This window comes from Apis cerana, linkage group LG9, assembly GCF_029169275.1.
Source record: "Apis cerana isolate GH-2021 linkage group LG9, AcerK_1.0, whole genome shotgun sequence".
In the NCBI taxonomy this organism is placed as follows: domain Eukaryota; kingdom Metazoa; phylum Arthropoda; class Insecta; order Hymenoptera; family Apidae; genus Apis; species Apis cerana.
The window spans coordinates 2,681,969-2,694,833 of record NC_083860.1 but is presented as its reverse complement, the minus strand read 5'-3'; the positions used below and the strand labels follow the sequence as shown (position 1 = coordinate 2,694,833).

At 20.6% G+C, this 12,865-nt stretch overlaps 1 protein-coding gene across 50 annotated transcripts in view; it reads left to right on the top strand.

The window, feature by feature from the left end:
- LOC107995100 (calcium-activated potassium channel slowpoke) overlaps positions 1 to 12,865 on the top strand; it is a 122,940-nt gene that overhangs the window by 2,845 nt on the left and 107,230 nt on the right. The gene's annotated exons all lie outside the window — the stretch shown is intronic.

Sequence of the window (12,865 nt, the reverse complement as noted above, 5' to 3'; positions counted from 1 at the left end):
TTGTTGGTAGTCTGACGCGATTATTTCCCATGAATTATGTTGTCATCGATTTAAATGATATTTACATATCTACTTGTGTATTCCAGTAATATTACGTTATGTTATATTATTTGATTATCGATTTCCAAGTTTTTGCAGTATTATACGCGGTATATTGTTGGTTTGGAAATTCAATGTGCGTGAGAAATAATATAGATCGATCGAGAAGAATATAGAAAGAGAATTGAAATTTTACAGATACTTAGATCGTTTGTATGATCATCGCGATATTATAGATATGTATATAAGGAAAAATATGAATAAATAGTATAAAAGTATATTCGAAGAAATTGCTTTTATTATATTAATTGTTTTGTATTTATTACAAGTTATAATATATATGAAATTGTACTTTTAAAAAGAAAATGAAGAGAGATTAAAGATTATTAATGCAAATATAACGTGGAATCAAATTTTAATTCTTTTTAGTAGTTTACAAAAATTTAAAGGAAATATGTAAAATACATATATACTATATATACGAAATAAAATACAAGATGAAATTGAATTAATTTTCTAAATAATTACTTATGTATCAGAGACATTATAAATAATTTTTTTACTACATTACATTTTGAATTATAATTCTAGAATGGATTGAAACTGTTTATATTTCAAGAGTTATATTTCAAGAGAATATTAGTGTGAATATTTATCTATTTTTCTATAAAATTTTATAAATTTATTTTCATTTTTATTTTTCATATTATGGAACTCTTTTTTTTCGAAATATGATATCATGATATAAATATTAATTCTAGTTTAATGCTAATCGCACACGTTATTTTTCTTTTTTTAATTGGACATTTTCTTACTCGAGAATGATGCATAGTATAAATTTAAAAAAAAAAACAGAAGATATAACAAAAATATTTTTAAGCTATAACAAATATTATAATTATAATATTATAATTATAATATCTTATTGTCAATATAATGTAAATTTAATAAAAAAAATTGTATATATAACAATTTTTTATATATTTTTATTATTTCTATTTGATCTATACTAAACTCATGCATACAATTCACAGTAAATCGATCGATATTATTCAATAATTATATCAGAAATTGTATCACTATATTGTAATGACTATATACGATATAAAATTTGATATAAAAAAGAAGAAGATTATTATAGTATGTAATAATTTAAATATACTATATATTTTAATATCACAGAAATGTACATAGTATATATATATATATATATATATATATATATACTATATACTATACATATATATATATATATAATGGCACGTACAGAAAGTGAGTTCACGGCACGAGTTAGCTCGAGTATCGTAGCTGGTGACCCAGTTTTCGTTCGTGGAACCAGCACGTCGTTGACTGAAGTAGAGGGGTAGTTTCTACGCAGTGCGTGCTTTATCCTGTAGGGCGTGTTTCCAGCCTCTTTTCTTTTCGAAGCCTCACAATTCTATGGTTTTATTTTCATTATGTATTTTCCAACGAGAAACTATATCTATCAATTTCTATTCCGATTTAAACAAAAAATATACCTTTTAATCGAGTACACTTTCTCTTGAATAAACGTTTTACCAAAAATAATTTGATCCAAAATTTTATATAGTTTTAATTTAATATTCCTTTTATACAATATAATGAAGAGTATTATTTATTGAAATTATTGAAGAGTTAAATATAAATATTTATATGTTAAACATAAAATTGTGCGAGTTAAATTTATATTAATAAATCTGTTAAATTATTAAACTTTTTTATTTAAAAAGAAATATAAAATTTTTTTTTAAGTTTTTTTGATATACTTTGATGTATATGACTATAATTTGAATTTTACAAATATATTATGGATATATATGCTATATAAATATACACAGATTTCTTTATACTTAGCAAACTTGAATCAATTGTATTGCAATTATATTTGTTGTTTGAAAGTTTTAGCACAACACAGATACTTTAGAACTTAAATTATTATTGCAGTTCTCATTTACATGATGTATGTACTACTACTTTGGAAAAGATACTGCGTCATTTTTATGCTTGCAGTTAATTTCTATAGTTTGTCCTATTTCGATAGGGTATGGTAAGAAGTGTGTTTCTAGGTTAGCAGTTTCTTCTAATAAATAAATCAAATTTTTGACTCAAGAAAATATTCTATACTTAAGTTATGATTACATAGTGATTACATAAAATATTTGAACACTATCATATTCATTATAGTAATTTATACTAATAATTAGATTCTAATATATTTCATATGATTTAATAATATACTTCATATAAATATAAAAATTTTATATTATAGAAATAAAATGAACAATAAAAAATGATGCTTTATTAAAAAATATTTATATTAAATTTTAATTTTTCTGCTTGAAATTAAAATTTTTCTGTTCATTTGAATAGATATTATTAAATATTATTCAAATAATAGAGGTATAATTTTGATAATTTCATTTTGTTTGAAATTTATGATATATAATATAAAAACTTGAATTTTTAATTGAAGGAAATGATTAAAAATCAAGATCTATAAATAAATATCTGTAAATAAAAATATAAATATATTGATAAATTAAATTTTATATTCATAAATTTAAAAATTTATGGCGATTAAATTATTCTCATATTATAGCATAAATCCAAAAGTTAGAACATCATTAGGTTATCATCAATTTAACAAGGAATTTTATGTCTCTCTTTATTAGTACGCGATACTTTTATGATACATTTTTATATATTCTTTTCAAATAACACGACGTCACTTATATAATAGCGATGTGTCTTACAAAGACAACTAAGTAGGTTTCTCTCTAATTTAATCCAACTGCAACTTACCACGTTACTTGCTACCAACGAACTGTTCGAACCATACCCTTCTCTACTAGATGACGTGTGTCTTACTTTTCGCATTAAGTTTTATCGAATTATAGAAACCTTTATATATATTGACATCTTGGTTAATTTAGCCTAGAATATATAATTTAATCGAGTAAAAAGTTAAATTTCATTTAAAATGTAAATGTAAAAATGTAATTTTGAGATATATTTTAATGCGCAGAGCGATTTGTTTCAATTATTTATTAATGATTAATATTATCAATGAAAATTCTTTTTGTCATGAATGATAAAATTTTGAAATCTCTTCAAAGTGATAACTCTAATTTTTTCTATGTTCTTTATTTAAATAAATTTCTAAAGTTTTCAACTTTTTTATGTATAACTTTTTTACATTTAAAATTTAAAAAAAAATTGTGAAGTATTCTAGTTGTTTAATTGTTTCTACATAAATTTCTAAAAAATTTGGAAAAATTAATAAGATGAAAAAAACTTTGGAATTTATTCAATTTTTTTAATCTTATTCAATTCTTTTTGATAGTAATTATTAATCAAAAAATATTATATAATAAAAGACAACGATTAAAAATTTGATTATAAAAGAAGCATATAGAGAACATTAAATGGCATTATGATAAAAATGTATTAAAATCAAATTATTTGTAAAAAAAAAAAAACCAATAAAAATAATTGAGATAATCATATTATATGTATATTTTGTACATCTTCTATACTATATTTATAATAAAATTATAAATAAGATAAGGATATTCTATGACTTAATATAAATTAATAATTAATCAATAACGATAAATAAGAATAAAAATAAAATAAGGATAATAAGATTGCATTGAAAACTTGTATTCACTAAAGAAATATATTTGAAAATCAATATATACATCTAATTAATGTTATTGATTTTAATTGATTATATATTTCATCACAGACTATTATGGTTGCTTTTATACAGAATAAAATATCAGAGTTCGTTTATTGTTTATTAATGAGCATAACATAGCAAGCAACAAGTAATGAATTAATTATATTAATGAATTAATTAATTAAGTATTAATTTACTTTAATTTATTATTTTAATTAAGATATTGTAACTTTTCTCTCGCTCAAACTTGTACTTGTTATATTAAATTATTATTAGCTTAATTACCGTTAATTATTTATTATATTCTCAGATTTTAAGGATAAATTAATAGATAAAATAATATGAAATAAATTAAAATATCACATTTTTAGTTTAAAAAAAATGAAAATGAAAAATAATATTTTCCATTTATCAAATTATTTTACATTGAAATACATAAGTATTCAATCACGATGTAAAAGAACTGTCATGCTATTTAATACCATACTACCTTCATGCATTGAATGTACAGATATATCATTATGTTGGTGAATCCACAAAGGTTTTTATCGATTCTTGTTTATCTTCTGCGTATTTTCTGCGCACAGTTTCAAAATTATATGGCAATTTTTCTTTATCATTTGTCATATTCTTGGAAAACAATTTTAGATGTCACGTAGATAAGTCAATCAATTATTTGGAAAAGTTGAAATGTTGAAAGTTTCACTTCGATTTTTTTCATTAAAAAAAGATTTAACATTGAAACAAGAAAAATCCATTTTAACTTTATTACAAAAAATTTTTTATAATTCTTATATATTCTTTAACTTAATATATAACTTAATATATAACTTAATATATATATATATATTTTTAAACAATAAATTAAATAAATATTTCAATTTTTTACAAATTTGTCAAATTTTTAGTTGCTCTAAGTATAATATAATACATTGGATCCAAAATCTGTAATAAATTATTTAATTTTTCATTATTAAATACAGAAATTTAGAATACATATCAAATACAGAATTTTTTTATTTATATAATTAAATAATTAAAAATTAAAAAATCATTAAAAATCTACATCTCTATTAGAATCCACATTAATAGAATTCAATTTTGTTTAATATAAATAATAATATATATTGTAAATAATATAAACATAATATAATGTAATTGTTTTTTTATTTTCATTGAACATAACATTCATTTTTTAATTTTATTTTATATTATGAGTAAAAATTATTTTAATAGTTTTGTATTAAATTATTTTTAATTGTAATTTAAATGTTTGTAACGTTTCATTGAGATGGGAAGAAATCAATGTATTATGAATTATTTCAATTTCAAATCAAATTATCAGTATCTCTCAATATTGCTATCAGCATCAATTCATTCAATTCATACAATGTGAGTAATGAATTTGAGAGAGAAAGATCGATTAATGAAATATGACAAATCTTTCAGTTGTATTTTAAAAAAAAGATAAAAAAATATCATTTGTTCTTTTGATTGGAAAATTCTCCTGCATGTGTTAATCCTTTTTTAATTCTCTGACCTGGCCTCATTTGATTATTCATTGAAATCGTTTCAATATTATTTGATAAATATGCACTTTTAAATATTGGAAAAAATGCAAAAAACATTAATAACTTTAACTAAGGATTTAAATCTTTTTTCTTTTGCCAGGAAGTTCAATAATTAAAAATTTTAAATTTATTATATATATATATATAAAATATATATAAAATAATGATGAATATTTTAAAAAATAAAAATTTTATAGTTTTTTTTAAAACTTCTTTCTTAAAAGATTTTAGAAAAGTACTAAATTAATTTTTAATTTTAACACATATAAAGAATGATTCATAAATATTTCTATTTTAAAAAATGAATCCATGCAAATATATATTTTAAATTTATCACAAATTTAATACAAGTAATAAAAGAATGTACATAATCTGCAAAAAAAGAAAAAAAATATAAAAAAAATTTGGAATTATTAAAAATATATTAAAGATATATATCATAATTTCGAATATATCTAGAACTCAATGTTACTATATGCAAAGCAAAAATCAATCAAAAATATAAATTAAATTTTCTCTGAAAATGATTAAATAACTAAATCAGATGAAATCAAGAATCTTTTTAACGTTTTTATTTAAAATGAATAAAATTAATTACTTTATATGAAATTAATAGATTTTTTCATATTTTTATTAGCATTGCTATATTTAGTAATGTTAATTTTGTTAAAAATTAAATTTATTAATCTAGTATTTAATTTTTTAAATTTATTAAATTACGTTAATTGGCTTTCTTTATACGTCATTTTTTATTTTAAGATATAGATTCACTCTTTAAAATATGGACATACATTTATAAATTACCCTGTATAAACAACAAACATACTTCTATCTTTCAGCAAGCATGAAGCGTCAATGCGAATGCAAATAAACTACGGTTGCCGAGACACACCCACTCCCTTCAATTCAATATAGGATCCACTCTCGCAGTAAGAGAAACGGGCATATAATCGTACATAGGAGTGTATTATGTGCATACCGGTTTTGTCTCCGCGATATCATTATGATGGAGTTTCCATTTATGACTGTCCTAGGAAGCAGGCCGTCTATCCTAGCGTTCTGTGTTGAACCTACTTTCAAAAAAGCTTCTTCACGATGATACTTTTTAGTCTACTTTGTAGTGCGTTAGCATAGTGCGTTAAAAAATGCTTTGGATGAACAGTTTTATTCTTCTTCAGTGAAAAAAAAAGATTTCATTGGAAAATTTGTATAATATGATATATTAAGATAAATAAAAAAAAGTAATGAAAATAAAAAGAATTTGAATAATAAAAATTTATTTTCTATTTAAAAATTTCTTTCTCTTGTTAAGACTTTTTTTCTCTTGTTAACAATGCTCATTTGAAAATAATTTGTTACATACTAAGAGATCAATTGCTGTATATTCAATTAAAAAAAAAAAATGAAATTTATATTTTTATTGATTTCTGAAAGACAAATTTTAACATTTTATTTAAACTATCTTGTAAAGTATCTTGTATATAATTATATCAATTTGAATAAGATTTTTTTTATATGTAAAAGTTGAATAATTCAAAAAGGACTATATTTTTATGGTTATATTCTTTTATAAATGATATAATGTTTAAATATTTTTTTCTATTTAGATCCATATAACATTAATATAATATAGAATATATTATATTATTCTAATAAATATTGAAATATATATATTTCTTTTTTTATTCATCATAATAGATTATTAAATGATATAATAATGATAAATGAAAAAAGAAATATCATTTTATTTAAGAATTTAAAAATTTATATAGAAAAATTATTCTATCACAGAAAATCATTATGTCGAATCAATAAAATAATCTAGATATCAAATAAAATAATGAATATTAAAATAAGAATTTGTGTCGATAACGTTTGTGTTATGAATATATAAATATCTCTATCAAAATTTAGAAAGAGCAAGTAATAAAGGTTATCTTATGCAGTCCGTAGTCGGTGGAATTATCAATGATCATTACTACTGGTCTGACTCTGTCTGATACTGATAGTTACTACTACTTGCTACTACAATTCAACATTGTGTTAAATTGGTACAAGTAAAAAAAATATTTTCATACAGAACACATAGATATATAATGATAAATTATATATTTAAAAAATAATATATTTTTTTGAATAATATTAATATTCTAATAATATTAAAAATTGCAAAATTGTAAAATTGGAAAAATTTAATTAGAAGTTTATATATAATTTTTTATTTACCAATTCATTATTATTATTATTATAAGTAATTATTAATAAATAAATTATTATATAAAATAAAGTTTAATTATTGTGTTATGTTAAAATCGAATGTTAACATAACTCGTATAAGAACTCGTATAATCAAAATAAGAAAAGTATTAATTTAAATTTGTTTCATAATTTTATCCATTATTTACTGCATTATTTATACAATTAAACAATGATTTTATATATGAAAAATAAACCAACATTGAAAATAAAATTAGTTTTTATTTCATAATATCTCGAAACTGTGAATTCAGTGTCAGTTATTCCAGCTGTCATAGCGTAGATTTATTTATATCTTATTGATTCGATTCATTGGACTATTATGGTAATCTAAAAATTGATTAAACCTTCAAGATGTCAATCACCAAAGGCGGTTATTCGTAGCGTGAATCAGTTACGACTGTAGCGTGAACTCGGTCGCGCGGCAACAGCGATCGTATTTAAGATGCTCTAATTTAAAAATACAAAATTAAATTCCGATAAAATACACTAAGCAGCATTTGAAGAATCACAGAAAACTAGATGAATCCCCAGGGAATCCGCGTAAGATTGCGCAAGATCGTGCAAGTTCACGCAAGATCGCGCAAGATCATGTAAGACCGCGTAAGAACGTGCAAAAATTCGTTTACGATTATAATTGTTTTATAAAATAGAAAATAGAAATATCATTGTGATACTGGTTCGAAATAAACACGTATAAACGCTTAATTTTCTTTGTTACATCGATATTCGTTGCATGGCGCGAATCAGCGCAATCTAACACGTGTTACCGTTTAAATTAGCCGCGCAAAGTATAAGTCGCTTTTCGAACGCGCGCAACCAGTCGCGATACAGCGCAATAGTGGTGCGCATCTAGCTTGGTATATATAGCTTTAGGAAGAAATCTGTAATAGTGGCATGGCCGCAAGTTTGTGATAGATTTGATTAGTATAATATTGAATTATAATTTATGATATAATTTCTAATATTTGAAAAATATCTTTATATTATTTAAAGTGTGATTTGTGTTGTACATATAAATGTTTAATGTATTTGAAATTATATATCTTAATATTTGGAAGATTTTTCTTTACAAATTTCTTAATTAAGGTTAGAATAATTTACATAAATAACGTACTTTTATTTGATAAATAATAATTATAAAGTAATTTTATTTATAACAGATATATTCAATGATATTTTCATATAAATATATTGAAAAATTTTTATTCAATAAAAATTACATACTATGAGTTTTATTTGTAAAAGATTATTGTGAAATGTATTGTAAATAATACATCAAAATTTATATCATAAAATTATAATAATTCAGAAAATATACGATTTTCTTATTTAATTATTAGAGTAAATATTTAAGATGTAAAAATTTCGAATGAAGAAAAAAAATATTATCAACGAAAAAAAGTATATTTTAAAGAAATAAAAAATAATTGTATAGTATGAATTCTTTACTAGATTTAATTATTATATAAATTTCAAGTCAATTGTAATTTTATTTTTAAATAATTGAAATTGTAATTATTAAATATGATCAAAATAATATTTAATATAATTTTTGTATTAGAGATCAATTAACATGTGTAATGACAGACTAAAATATATCAAGGATATATTTAAATATATTTAAATATATATATTTAATTATTATTTAATATATATAATATATTTAAATTATTAAACATATAAAAAATTGTACAATAAAGTATTTCGTTAAATTTGTTTGATATCAAATACTGAAAATGTTAATGTAATTCTATATATATAATAAAATGCAATATCATTTGGAAATATTTAATCTTATTTTTTTACTTTAAATTTTATTTTTTTAATTTAAATTCAATAGAAAACGGTAAATAATTTTAAATTAGATTTCATTAAATTTTTCAAAAAGAAATCTCGCAAACATTTATTTTTTCCATTATCAATTAAGACAATTTTTTTTATGTTCAGTTGGAATATATGAATGGTATAATTGGAACTTATCCTTTAGCTAAAAAAGCAATCCTTTATCTGACCCATATAACGAAATCAATTTCTTTTCACGGATCACTATCTATTTTTCTTTGAACATTCGGCATCAAATGCGACCATATCTGTCTCATTCGTTATTTAATTCGCGTCGTATCTCTAACCTAACTGGCGACAGATGAGGAGTTTTTAGAACTACTGGTTGTGCCCGTCCTTCGTACATGGTCTATTTTTGAGATCCTGTAAGCTGCGCCTTAAGAATCTTTAATAAGTTTCGATGTTTAAATATTGAGTGATCTCTATACGAAAGAATATTTTATCATATATTCCAATTTCTCCGTATTTAACTACTTATTTTTTTTTCAATGTTCTTTCATTTATAGATATTGCAAAATAAATAACAAATACATATAATGAATTATAAAATTTTTATTAAATGTATATCAGATTGTTAAATGATATAATTTAAAAAGTATTTTTAAAAAAATGCAAGTAACATTAAACTTAATAACGTATCGTTTAATTAATTATTAACAATAATTATTAATAATTATCATGTTTATAAGATATAAAAAAATGATAAAATAATTAGTATATTAAGAAAAAATCTTAACTAAGATGATAGATATTTTATAGAAATTTTAAAAACTTAATAATGATGTGATAAATAAATATCGAGAAAATGTGATATCTCTTTCTGAACATTTAATAATGTCTATAAATCATTTTAAAGAATATTTTAACAAAGATATCTAATAGCAAATATTTTGTATTACATATTGACTTTTCTTTTTTATTAAGAAAAAATAATAGTTAGGTTATAATATTAATTATATTAAAAAATAACTATCTATAAGATATCTTTTAATCGAAATTCATAACATTATCCAAATATTTTATATTATTATTTTATATTATAATTTTAAACATTTAAATTAAATCAAAAAAATTTTAGATTTAATAAAATAGATATATAGATAATAAATATTTTTAAGATAGATATTTTATTTAAGATAAAAATAAATGCAAATAAATCGTAAAATTCAAAAAATAAAGAATTTACTTATTATCACATCTAATATAAGAAAAGTAGTTTTTATTAACAGAAATAAGATAAAAAATTTTATATTTTTATTGTTTGCGGATAAATACTTAAATATGAAATAAAATATTAAAATAGTTTCTTTCAAATATTATTCAAAATAAAATAAAACAGTAAATAAATAATTATTTGTATAAGAATTTTTTTCAATAAAATTCAATTTTGTCACATTATCAATTTCTATTTAACAAACATGAATTTATAAATTTAGAAAGAATATAACACATTATATTATCTTATTAGCAAAATTAATATCAATTTATAAAATTGATAAAATTAGCGACTAATTACAAGGAAAAATATGTGATAAATCAACATATTGAATTTTTTCATAACATTAAGTCAAATTAAAGTAAAAAATTAAATTAAAAAAAATAATAAAAAGCAAACAAAATAGATTAAGAAGAGGGTTCATATTTGGAAGAAAAGTCGTTAGTACCAGGCTGGCAGACAGCCAGTGTCAGTTTCAGGCCAAAGAGTAGATTTGTCGTGACGGTGTTCGTGAACATAACAATTGTATTTACGTGAATTCTTTCGGTCCAGTCGAAATAAAATGTTAGATACGATTCCAACCCTTCTTCGTTCGACTGACATGGTTTCAGTGTGCCAAGGCCTATTAAAGATAATCTAGTTTTTCAGTTAAAAACGAGAGGTATACACGTTTACATATATGTGCACGTAGTTTACACATATTTACTTACTCATGAATTTCTCTTAAGTATTTCGAGATATTCGCTCATTTATACTTATGTAAATGTCATTTGCGTAATTGCATTAGTTAATTACATGTATGAATTAACTGGAAATGAGTATAAAGAAAGATCGACCAAACGAGGCAAATCTTTTTGCTAGTTCGTTATCAAATTATTGAAAATTTTGGAATTTAATTGTTTTATTTATTTATTTTTTTTTATTATTTTTTTTAATAAACGAGTATGTAATAATTTTTCTTTTTCGATTTAATTTGAACAGATTTTTCATAGATTTCCTTTTTATGATACAACGATTAAAAATCAAATAAATTGTTTCTTTTTTGTTTATAAATCGTTTTCTTGTTTTTGTTTATAAATTTCAATCATAATTAGTCAAATTAATATTAAGTAGCTCATTTAGGTTTTCCAATGTTCATTATTATCATATGAATTTTTTCAAAAGATAAGATAAAAATTAATTTTTAAAAATAGGACTCCTTTTGTATATTTTATTTTTTTTTTATTCTTTCTTCAAAATGATTAGAATCAAATAATAAAATCCTTGTAAAATAGAGATATAATTATAATAAAAAATGCTTGTATCTAAATTTATATATCACTAAAGAGATAATAAAATATATCGATAAATTATTATATACATATTAAAAATGGAATAGAGATTTCTAAAATATAAAATATAAAATATTTTTAAAATATTGTTAAACTCTTGAATGATAGTTTTGAGAATTTGCTTTTAATACTATTTTTTAATTGTGAAGAATAAAAAAAATTTAATTCAGATTTAATTTAAAATCAATTGAAATTATTAGGTAACCACGTGTTTATTAAATGAAATCATTGAATAGGTATTTTTAGTCTGACAATATATTATTTTGATCTTACCGAAAAGCGTATTACTCACCATTCACACTATCCGAATTTATATCTTTCATGATTAGTCACTAAAGGCTAATTTAAAAATGATAATTATATATGCAATAGTTATATATTATATAAAATCATTTGGAACAAATTTTTAAAAGATATAAATTTTTAAGTCTTTAATTATGAATTTATAATAAGTTATAATAGTTTTTAATTTATAATAAGGTAAAATAAAATTAGATTAAAATAATTAATTTTCTTGCTTTTTATTAAAATGAAAATATTGATGTAATATGTATTTTATATAACGTAGAAATAGGAATATATATAAAAATTTAACTTTTCTAATGTTATCATAAAATGATTATATATACATGATTATATATATACATTGCTCTTTACTAATTATTAATTATTCCAATCTTCCTATCAGTTTAATTAGTTTCAAAGTAAGTAAAAATATTACCTATTTACAGGATTTAATTAAAACAACTAATTAAAACTTTTTTTATTCCAATATTTATTTCTATCGATATTTAATTTAAAGAGTATGCAATAACTTTTAAAAATTAGATATCTGAGTTTATCAGAAGTTTTCTTATAGAAATCATATAAACAAATTAATTCTTAAAAATCTAAATACTAGTTT